A 12,121-nucleotide genomic window follows, 5' to 3' on the forward strand; every position below is an offset into this window, starting at 1 on the left:
TCATTTTTTAAAGAAAATGAAAGGAAATCATGCTTTACCACACCATTATCACCAGTTCTGTGCTACCTCCAAATAGGAATTTAGGAGCGTAAGATTTATAGCGTCGGAAAAGAAAAAGAAAAAAAAAAACCTCTACCCCCCTAAAAACTAAGCAGTTGCTGCTACATTCATTTTAGAACTTTACCAAATGGAGATTGTGCTGGCTAAACAATACAGAGATTGAAAGAGTTAAAAGCAATAAGCAACCAGTATTACTGTCCACTTTGATTTGCAGCCTAAGAAGCCCATACACTTAACAAGTGGTCATTTGTACACTCAGACTGATACTGGAAACACAGATGTTTTCGCAGAAAGAGATGCCCATTTAATTTTATGGAAAATTTATCAGACTCCAACGATGGTTCATCGCTGGTTTTAAAGGTAAAAATGAAAAATATTAATTCCCCCAGTTAGGCATTTAATACACCAAGAGCTATTGTGCCTGGTACAGTTTTGCAATTTAATGATACCCCTAACTAAAGTCATCAAAAAAAGATGACTAGTTTTCATTTTTTAAACAAAATGAAAGGAAATCATGCTTTACCACAGCATTCTCACCAGTTCTGTGCTACCTCCAAATAGGAATTTAGGAGCGTAAGATTTATAGCGTCGGAAATTAACAATTTTCCTCCTCTTTACTTTGAATGGTGATAAAAAGCACAAAAACTAGTTTTCTGTGCCCGAATGAACACGGAAGTCTGTACAAAGTCTATATGACCACTCAGTCAGTATTTTTCTATTTGTGATCATTTCTTCAAGAGCAAACTTGCCTCAACAGGAATTTTAATATGCAGCTTCACCCCAAGTTGGGGGACAAGATAAAACGACTTGGTGTGTTCTAGAGTTGGTGCTCTCAACTTACAAAGATAACATAATTCTTAACCTGAGTAATCTTCACAGCCCATCATCTACTGTGGATACATGCCAATATTAACTTGATTTGATGTCTATGTTGTCACTGAGGTTTGAGAAAATTTTTCTAATAGTGATAAAGCATTGAAAAAGTTATCTACCTCAGCTTAAGACATTATTGGTTCTTACCTTTCTTCGTTTGGACTGGAAGTCAGTAATATCCGGTTTATCTATGTCCGGAGGCTGAGGAAAAAACAAAGCATAACTATTAGAGGGCAATTTTTTTCTCCTGAGAGAGAGGGTTCCCTGCAACAAAAATGTGGGGGTTCATGGTCAACTTACACAACACAGCAGCAAAACAGATGCCATTCTTTTAGCATCCTGTTGAAAAAACAGCGCAATAAATTAAACCGGCCACAACGTAAGGAAGAATAGTTTTATCTTTATCCTTTGATGGCACATTTACTAAGTTTTATAAACACATGAAGCAAAAACAGATTAAAAGAAGTGCTATTTACCAACAAAGGGCTTGACAGCTTCTCCATTGCCTCCAAGATGCGCCGTGCTGAGGTACTTAACGTAGCGCGGGACCACACAGTTTCTTGTCTAGCTTTCGCTCTCCTTTGTGCCTGAAAAATTAGCATTTTAAGTGTTACAATGGTCAATTCTGAGCTAAAGAGGCATGTATTTTACGTCCCAAGGCTACACTGATGATACAATCAATATATTCTGATGACAGAGAAACATGCAGTCACTGGGAGTTTAAGCCATAAAGAAGAGAATACATTCGGAGTTTAATGAAGTTTACCTTGGGCCTCAGTGCATCTTGCACGTGCTTGTTGCACGAGCAATAAAAGAACTCCGTACTTGTAAAAGGTCAAGACGGATGATGCTAGGACTGCTAAGGCCTCCGAAGCAGTAATCAGGGAAACAGAACTCAAGAAAAGGCTTGTGGTACAGAAAGCATTTTCAGTAACAACACAGACCTCAGAGTTTCACGATGGTCTAAGTGTACCATCTTAAAATCAGTGTATACAATCATAACCAGGAACTAGTTTTACTTCTCTCTTGCTTCCTCCCTTCCCCCAAGATTAAAGTTGGCTGCAAATCTTTGTCTTAAAAGATAAAGATCTGATTTAAACTGTAACAGATCTAAACATTACACTGAAAAAGTAAACTGTTTATTTGCACCACCCAACTTCAAATATCAGTCAAAAACTTCCTTTGGTGTGACTTTTTTTCTTCCCAGGTTAAACCCCTCATATAACCACACTGTGCTTATCACACGATGTGAAGACAGGAAGCAGACCACGCAGCATGTAAAAACACAAGTGAGACTCACAGAACCACAGAATGGTTAAGGTTGGAAATGACCTCTAGAGATCGCCTGGTCTACCCCCCCGCTCGAGCAGGGCCACCCCGAGCAGGTTGCCCAGGACCATGTCAAGTCAGCTCTTGAAGACCTCCAAAGAGGGAGACTCCACAGTCTCTCTGGGCAACCCGTGCCAGGGCTCCATCACCCGCACAGTGCAAAAGCATTTCCTGATGCTCAGACAGAGCCTCACGTTTCAGTTTGTGCCTGTTGCCTCTTGACCTGGCACTGGGCACCGCTGAAAACACAATGGCTCTCTATGCTCTTTGCACCATCCATTCAGGTATTTATATACACCAATAAGATCCCCCCAAACCTCCTCTCCTCCATGCTAAACAGGCCCAGCAGTCCCTGCCTCTCCTCAGAGGAGAGGTGCTCCCAGTCCCTTGATCTTCTTGGTGGCCCTTCGCTGGACTCTCTAGTACCTTGCTGTCATTCACAGCAAGCAGCAAGAAGCAAGCTACTCTCTCCTTTAAAAGCCTAGTATTTTGGTTCCTCTTTTTACCATAATGCAGTAATATTGTAAAAAACAAAAATAGCCGACCAAAGAGGGTTCCCAGCTTTGCACCACAAGGTTTCAAGGTTTCCCGTAAGTGAGGTACTTGTACTGCCCTTTTTCCGTTGCACAAATGGACTGTCAGAACAGAGCCAGCAAACCCGCGTTTTCATTTTCTTCAAATTCCTTTTGATTTATCGATAAAAGTCACTTTCATTTAAATACATTCCTACCAAACCTGATTTGACTTTCCTTTTCGATTCAGCTCTAGCTAATCAGAGTTGTCAGCAGTTTTTATTTGCTATTTCCAAGAACTCTTGGGGGCAAATAACTCTCTCCAAGAACTATATGAATCGTTCAAAACAGAAAGCATGTTACTGCTTATCTTGGGACTGCATTTAGTCCTGCATGCCTCTGTGTACCAGAAGAACAAAGGATCAGCAAAGTTGATTTTAGATATTTTCAAAGACTGCAGGTTTATACAACATATCCATAGCATGAATGTAGGCATGCTTGGAAAAGAAGATCCACAGATAAATATTAGCCAGGTTTGACTACTGTAGCTTTTGCTACCATAAACACAAGTTTTCAAAGTTATGCTGTCATTGGCTTTTTTGCATCAAGTTATTTTAACGTAATGTAGTCAGAGGCAGACAATGGCACTTAAATGGAATTTTTTGAAAGACCTAACAACAGAGGAAACCCCAACTACCAACAACTAGCCCAAACTGTCATTCTTGTTCTTTCTGACAAGTATTACCTGTGGTAAAAACTGTCATTAAAGAATTTAAACAGAAATCAATCTCAGACGTCTATTTTTGTAGACCAAGAGGGCAGAAGAGCAACTGTTACCACATATTCAGCTCCCTGCTCAAAGCTCCTTTGGCAGTGCTGCTTTTTTTATTTCCATCACTATTTCCCACTACACTACTTTTCTCATACCTGATAAGGTTCCGTCTTTGGCTGCCTTGATCTTACAGCTGCACCACCGGCATAGGCCGTCTTTCCGGGGTAAAATGGAGAAAACCCAAGCTGGTTTTGCTTAAAAACAGACGTGCTTCCACGTACCTACGGAAACACAGTATGAGAAGTGGATAGAAAAGCAGGTACACATTCAAACTGATTAAAAGAAATACTGTGCAGTACTTACAGGACACAGTCCTCCAAAAACAAATAAACTGAATGCAGGTTTCTTAGAGCTAGCTGCAGAATGCTGCGAGAGGGAATGAGTTCTTTCAACTTGTGTGGGCCAGAGCAGTGACGATGAAGTATTTTTTAAAACTGCAACATCTGCCAAAATGACGTATGCTAGATGTAAATGCCTCTCGTACGTACAGAACTTTAACAATAAAGATCACACTAATTCAAGTTCTTCAATACAGAAAAATAAGCATGACTTCAGCTTCTTTAAATAGATCAACTTCACGTACAGACTGAAAACCAAGTATCACCTACAAACTTGAAAACTGTTCACAGAGCTGCAAGTAGTTTTCAGCAATCTTACCAAGTTAATACTGTGCTTCCAATGCAGATATTTTTTTCCTTCAGGCTAAGATAAAAGAGGACCGCATAAACATCAGTGCATTTGTACGGACAAAGCTTTTTTCTGTGTTGGTAAAAGGCTGGAGGCCAGCACAGATCATAATCGCACAGGTTTTAAACCTGGAAGATTCCCCAAAGGCTGCTCTAAGAGTTAACGATCTTCTGCCCATGTATGTTTTACGAAGACACACCAGAAAGTTCTAGTGCACTCAGGTTATATTGCTAAAGCCCAGCAACTCTACTCTCAGCTGTACAAAAGTTCTCTGCAAAACCTGCTGAGCACACGTCAGTCCCTGTCTATATGGGGGACTAGAAAAAGCTGCAAACCTGCTGTTCGCCCTTTCAGCGAGAAGACCTACGTACCAACCTACATCGACACGATGCTTATTTTTTATTTTAAAATGGTGTGCTTTCCTCAATGAATTTGGCAAAAGACATGAAAGTATTGACAGCTGAAGCCTTCTACCAAGAAAGGTCAAAAAACAGCCTATAGCTTATGACAGAGTAGTTTCTTTATCTTCTCTTGCTGAAACACAGGAAAACATCTCGTGTTCCTATTTGTCACCTGCACTTATTCACATTTAACCAGCTGTCTGTTAGATATTCTGAGTCACTCTTCCTTCTAGACAATCAGCCTAGTTGTCAAGCTACGGCAAGTCAGCCTGATTTCCTACCGTCCCAGTTCAAAATTTACATATAACCTAGCTGAATGTGTATATTTCAGCATTGACTCTTTCTAACATCAGGGTATCATAAACGTATTCCAAAGCACGCTTCTATTAAAAAGGTGATAGGATTATATACTTCTAAAACACTAAAAATTCAATTTAATTCTCGCATCCAAAGTTGACATTCACCTATTTTATTTACTAAGGTGATGTGGAATATTAAAGAACGCAAGGTACTTCACATTAAAAAAAAAGTCAATTAAACAGAGAACACAAAAATCACCTTCATCAGATGCTCTAGAGGAGGAATCACTGGTTGTTGAGATGTTATCATCGTCTTGTTGAGAGGTAGAATCTTCTATTTCTTTTATGAAGGACAGCCTAGGACTGCCAATGCCAAATACAGAAGATGTCGAGGGCTGACAAGGTGGGACAGGAGAATCCAGCGTGGTATAATTCAGACGGCTCCGATGAAGAGAGGGCCTTGTTAACACAACTGGGAAGTTCAGTGCTGATCTACTTGTGGATGGTTCTAGACAAGAACAGGGAGATAATTAGCTTTGCTATAGACAAGCTCACAGAAGCCAAAACCTGTTTCCTATCGACAGCCATGCTATTGCCAAGTTCTAAGCGCAAAAAGAGAGAAGCCAAATTTAACTTCTTCCTCACCCAGATACGGTTGCATCTAACTGTCTGGCTACAACAACAACACTGCTTGCGATACACAGTATTAATGTTGCATCCAGAAGTAGTTAACTATGAGGTTTTACAACACCACATTCTGACCCCGTGCTCAAATGCTCTAACGCTGACTTGGCCGTTCACTAAATCAAACATATATACTCCTTCTCCCATGTACAGCTTGCAATAAGCTTTACAAAATTTGAGATTACACGGTAAATTACAGATAACACTGCAGCTTCCATAATATTGGAACAAAGGTTACATTAATCTGAATACACAACATGAAAATGAACGTTTGCAGTACTTTTTTCCCAAGTTCTTCCATATCAGCTCACGTTAGAGGCAAAACATCATCTCCTACCCATTAACTATTGGGATTTTGACCCAAGGGACAAGGATGTTGACCCAAGTAACCAGACGAGCATTTTTCCCTCTTGAAGCAAAGGGTCTGCAAACAATGCCAGTGGCCTGGAATAGGTGGCCTTGAAGTCTATCTTGCTAAATGAATGGAACTATTCATGGGTATTTTGCCTGATGAAAGCCTACTGTCTCTCCCAGGAATCTGGGCAATTCAAATGACTTTGAGCCACTATCCTCTTGATACTTGAACTGAAGCTTAAACTAGTTAGTTCAATCTTCATAACCACTGCAGTACCACTAATTAGCTCTCCAAACCATGAGCAGATTTTTAGGACAGCACCGTTTGAGATACAGAAAGTTCTTCAGGCGGAAGGCCACCCAATATAGGCTCCAGCACACTGATACCTCAGAACTGAAGAAACACATTGGTTTCAAAATGTAGTAATAATTAAAAAAAAAAATCTTATTCTTAAGCATAGTAAGCGACACCCACGGACAGCAACATAAGCTGCAAAAGGTTCCAGGGTGTCCACCTGCTCCTGATCTCCTGGAGTTAGCAAGCTTGCAGTGCAGCTGTTCTTACTGAAAGCTCCTTTCACGCAGTTACATAGGAAAGCCAACATGTGTTCCTCAGTCACGAAGACCTTCTCTATTCTTTTCTCCAAACTCATTCCCAAGCTACAGCTACACAGAAAGCCATCAATCTCCTTGTTTACAATTAGATGAGATTGGAGGCAAAGATATTTCCTCCTTATTTTTTGATTCTGCCAACAACAGAAGCAACTGACTTTCCACATTATCTATGGTTACCTACGCATGCTCAGACAAAACTTCTTCACTTATTAAAAGCTGACTTCCCCAAAACAGCTAATTTAAGAGAAACTCAAATAAGAATAGATGCAAATTTATACAACAGGACTACAGGAACAGTGAGAGGCACTGGATATAAGACAAATTAATCTTTCATGAGGTAAAGGAGTTGCAAACCTCGTTGCCAACGGTCAAATACCTTTTCAAAGACACCCCCTCCCCCCGCGTAGACCTTAAAGTTATTGAATATTTTAAGGATAATAATCTCATAAACCACATCCGTGCACAAGTTCCCCAGTTCACCATCAAGTTAACGAGGAACTTTACTAAATTGATCAAAGCCCAAAACAAAAAAAAAAACAAAACAAAACAAACAAAGTCGGGACACGAGACGGAATTTTCCTCTGCCATTCTAGCATCTAGTCTTTTGTTTCGAAGACTGCAAAACAAATTAATTTTTTTAATTGCCTTAGGCAATTAGACAGATTTTCATTCCATATCTTTTAAAAGATGGAAAATGCAACCCAGCACACTTGCAAATGACTTATTTTCAGCATTTAGCACCTGGCTAATAGAGTACCTAAAGTTAACTGATGCCTTCCAAGAGCATAAGATGTATGCTTCGTAACTGTGTATACAGTTTAAAGCTAAGACGGTTTCACAAACAGTTGTTTCGACTTTTTTGATTGTTTGTTTTTTTTTTTCATTCTGTCAAAACCCTCATTCCAATTTCCTTTTGAAATTCAGATTCAAAACTAGAAATCTGTGAATAAATACAGATGGCCAGAATTCCAAATGATTTTTCACATACCTCGTCTACTAATTCCTGCTGGTTCAGGCGTGAATCTCTCATCGATTATGGTATCTTCATCTGAATAATCGTGATGATAGTTTACCGGAGTCTCCTCCTGGTTTGCAGATTCATTTCTGTCTACACACTCCTCCTCACGCTTATTGAAATACTTCTGCAGCCAGGCCGGTACAATATTTTTCACAGTTTCTGTCATTCTGCTAATTATTCCCTGCTTGAAAGAAAAAACACTTGTTTAATTACAGAAACGCAGTCAACAGCATATGCTGCGATACCACCTTCCACGGACCTTGAAGACAGATATTATACAGCAAATATTCAGAAGACGACGACGAGGTTGATCCCTGGCATAGGATCGCTACACTTCTGGTAAACCTAAAATTCACCTAAGATTGATTTACAACTACCTATCACTGTCTGCACTTCCAAGTGACCTTGGCAAGGTTCAAAGTTTTGAAACCTCTGCCAAAATTCACCAGCAGGTCGTCAATCTGCAAGGCTATCACGAAACTCTACGCCTGAACAGCTCCTGACCTACAGACTTGTTCCAGGACTCTTCCTCTTCGCACCCTCCCGTGAAAACCAACTAAACCAGAAGTTCAGCAATTATCTACTGCGACAGTCAGGACCATACTACCCATTAAAATCAGTGACTCTAAATATTTTCAATTTTAGTAATGCTGAATTGCAGTGACTATACGCACAAAAAACAGTTCTGCTCTCAACAGTCAGGCTAACCCAGAAGATGTCCTGCAAGAAACACAGCTATAGCTATAGCACCAGCACCTCCTCTTGCAAGAGCCTTCTAAAGCTGTTGCTGTATTTTGTAGAAGACTGACTCTGCGGCATACATCGGGTACGATCGGAGAATTCCCACCTGACCGAAAGCCCCAGGAACTACGGTTAAATAAAAGATAAATTAATATAAATGAATATAATTAATAATAAAAATTAATAATAAAAATTAATATCCAGAAAGCTGACAATCATGAGCTAGGCATCCTGCTAATCATCCCTCCTGCAGGCAGGGGGAAAAAAAAAAGGTAAATTAGATCCAGGACTAGTTCCCAGGAACTTTGAAGCTGCTAACTATACTGCCTACAGTGCCCAGGCACCTTCAGAGCTTAATGGTAAGAGACAGAGGGTTTGGTGGGCTGTAATTAGGATCACAAGCACACAAAACACATCTATTTAAGTATTTCTAAGAATCGACTTATCGACTAAAGTTGTAGGGGGAAGGATGAGAAAAACAGCGGGGTAGGGATCAGAACCAGAGGTATAACCTCACAAAATCGCATCGGTCGCTTTCGTGCCTCCCCAACTGCATCACTGAGAGACAATTAACATTAAGCCACAGAACCTTCTGCAGAGTGGACATGATATTGAAAATAAACTGAAATTAATTGACAAATGCTCTAAGCAAGCTATCTGCTCAAAGCTCGTCCTTTTACGTTATGAACATTTGCACGATTCGTCTGGTTACAAAGCTAACTGCTATAATAAATGCACACATGTAACACCTATCAGTTTGTCTATTTATCAAATCATTAAAACTCTTCCCCGATAAGTTACTGTTAATTTGATCTGCGCTGGATGTGCAGCAGCCATTCTCTGTGCAGAATCCCCCAGATATCCCCACGCACGTGTTTGCTCTGGCACACTCTTTAAATAAACCTACTGGAAAACACGCAGAGATAACAGACAATGGAAAAGTTAGAAAACCATCTCCACTGATTATTTTCAATCCACGTGTAAGGTTTATCAGTTAGCTACACAGTGTCGGCACACGCAAGCTATGGCACTTTCAACATTAATGCACTGTTCAAGCCAGAGGTTTCAACGGTTGCTCTGTAAGCGTGGGGAATGTTTGCATTGCCCTTCCAGGCCAGCTTTAGATGGACAAGATTGATTGTCAATATGTGGTATAAGGGACTTGGCATTTCTGCAAGTGATAAAAACCTAAATGAGCAGCTATCCATGCGTAGCGCTCCCTTGGTTTTGCATATGATAATCAATCCCCTCAGCTACGTTGCTCATTTAATAGCGGAGAGGTTTTGGCTGAACAAACATGTGCAGAGGGCATCTCCAGAGCATCTCTCTGGGCGTCCTGACATTTCTTAGCAAAGAGCTGCTGGGAGGGATCTCGGCGCGTCCCCCCTCCAGCACGGGGATTTTCACACCCCGAATTGACGGACCGCTTTCACCATCAACCTGCTGTACCCTACAGCACAAACGAGAAGCAAAGCCTGGCAGGTAACGTTCAGAGAATTGATGATGGGCTGAGGAGGGGTGCAGGGAGCGGGGAAAGCCCTGGGGGTGGCACTGGGGGTCCTGAGGGCAGCGGGCTGGGGGTGAAGGGGAGGGGGAGGAGGGGGGTAATGGGCTGGGTAGAGGGGTAAGGGGGTAAGTAAGGGGCTGAGGGGGTAACTGAGGGGGTTAGGAAGGGGCTGAGGGGGTAACTGAGGGGGTTAGTAAGGGGCTGAGGGGGTAACTAAGGGGGTAACTAAGCCGTTGAGGGGGTAACTAAGGGGGTAACTAAGCGGTCGAGGGGGTAACTAAGGGGGTAAGGAGGTGGGTAGGGAGTAACTAAGGGGATAAAGGGGCGGGTAAGGTAAGGGGGTAAGTAAGGGGGTAACTGGTGGGCTGAGGGGGAAGGGCCCGCTGTGGGGGGGCCGCTCCTCACCCGCTTGCTCCTGGCACAGGGGGGCTTCGCGGCGCCCAAACGGTGGCGCCGCCTCTTCACCTTGCCGCCGGCCGCTCCTCCTCCTCCTCCTCCTCCTCCTGCTCCTCCTCCTCCTGATCGGGCTCCTGGGCTGCCGCCCGGCGCCCCGCCGCCACCGGCCCTGCCACCGCCGGCCATGCCGCTGCCGGTCGCGCCGCTACCGGTCGCGCCGCCCGAGGCCATACCGCCCCCCCCCCGCGTTCGGTGCCGTCACGGGGCCCCCCCGCCCCCCGCCGCCACGCGCCGCGGGGCCTGCCCTGCCCCTCGTGGGAATAAAAATGTTGTTTTTGCAGAGTTACGTTGTTTAAAGGTAAGGAATGGGGTATCGAGGTGTGCTTGCAGCGATAAGAACGCTTAGCAGGCGACCTTGTAAAATGCAGACAACCAGACTCCGTAGAACAATTCGGGGAAAATCACGGTGTTGAGTCAAGTCAGGTAAGTGAAGAACCATTACCGCTTCAACCAGTAAAAAAGTCGAAAGAAATTCGAAATTTAACAGGCCGGCAACTGAAGGCCATGCATTGTCTGGGAAGCATCAGACAGATTGTGAGCCTGGATCACCCCCTCAGCGGGGAAACAGGGGAGGGTCCCGTCATCAAAAAGTATATAAACTGGGTTTTGGAACCAGCAGGGGCGCTCCTGCTCGTGGGACGCCCGCCACTGCGATCGCGAATAAATTCCTGCTTCGCTGAGCTCCTCGCCTGAGCCCAAGTTATTGGCTACGGAGTGTTTCTCACAATTTGGGGGCTCGTCCGGGAGCCAGTCGCCTACTGGGGAGCCCCACCGCCGCAGCAGCAGGAAGGCATGCCCCGCTGATTTCAGCGGTCCTGTGCATCGACGGCGGCGGTTCTGCGGAGAGCTGACAGAGGGCCCGAGACTGATGAAAGAGGCAGGATCCGTGAAGGAGTGGGGAAGGGAAGAAGGCAGGCACTCCGGCTTTGAGAATTGATCCGGTAACTCTGTGCACAGACCAAGGTAAGAAATAGGAAGTATTGCCTTGGGGGTCGGGTGAGACTCTGTGTGCCGTGTGATTGAGACGTACTTTTGTACGGAGCGAGTGTGGAGTCCTGATCCGCGGTTCCGCAGCTCCGCGAGGGGCGCGGCCGGAGACGGACGAAGCGTGAGATAAGGGAGAGAAAGGAAGAGTCTCGGGAAATGTGGTGTATGGTAAGCCCTTGCACGGGGAAGTGCTTGGCAATACACCAGGGAAATTTGGTGTGCGGTAGTCCTCGCACGGACGGGACGCCCGCCACTGCGATCGCGAATAAATTCCTGCTTCGCCGAGCTCCTCGCCTGAGCCCAAGTTATTGGCTACGGAGTGTTTCTCACACCCTCCCCCTCCCTCCCTCGCGCGCCCCCTCCCCTCACGGGAACGCGCGCCCCCCCCTCCCGCTGCCGCTCCCGTTCCTCGCCCCGCCCCGGTCCCGTCCCGGTCCCGCCGCCCTCCCGCTCCCGCCCTCAGGACCCGGCCGCCATAATGAACCCCGGCCCGGCCACCGTAAGCACGGGGCTAGGAGTCACCTCCAGAGCCTCCCCGCGCCGTGGCGCCGACCGCTGGTGTGCCGCAGCACCGCGCCGGGCGTGGGACGGCGCCCCGAGCCCACAGTGCTCGTCAGAAAAGCCCCGCACCGACAACCGATACCCCCGCACCGACAACCAACAGCCCCCACGCCGACAACCAACGCACAAGCAGTGTTTTAGGCCGGATTCGTGGCCCCGTTGGTCCGGGAAGCAGTCGTCACGCTAAATTCTACCCCACGGCAGG

General features: G+C 44.7%; 1 long non-coding RNA gene across 1 annotated transcript; it reads right to left on the reverse strand.

Moving 5' to 3' along the window:
* Positions 1-1,438: 1,438 nt before the first annotated feature.
* LOC310883930 lies at positions 1,439-3,998 on the reverse strand. Its single transcript, XR_014573942.1, has 3 exons — positions 3,910-3,998; positions 3,702-3,827; positions 1,439-1,520 (listed from the first exon to the last, which is right to left on the reverse strand). It is a non-coding gene; the product is annotated as an uncharacterized lncRNA (long non-coding RNA).
* Positions 3,999-12,121: the final 8,123 nt, after the last annotated feature.

The sequence above is a fragment of the Anser anser genome, assembly GCF_964211835.1.
Source record: "Anser anser genome assembly, chromosome: 19".
Lineage (NCBI taxonomy): Eukaryota > Metazoa > Chordata > Aves > Anseriformes > Anatidae > Anser > Anser anser.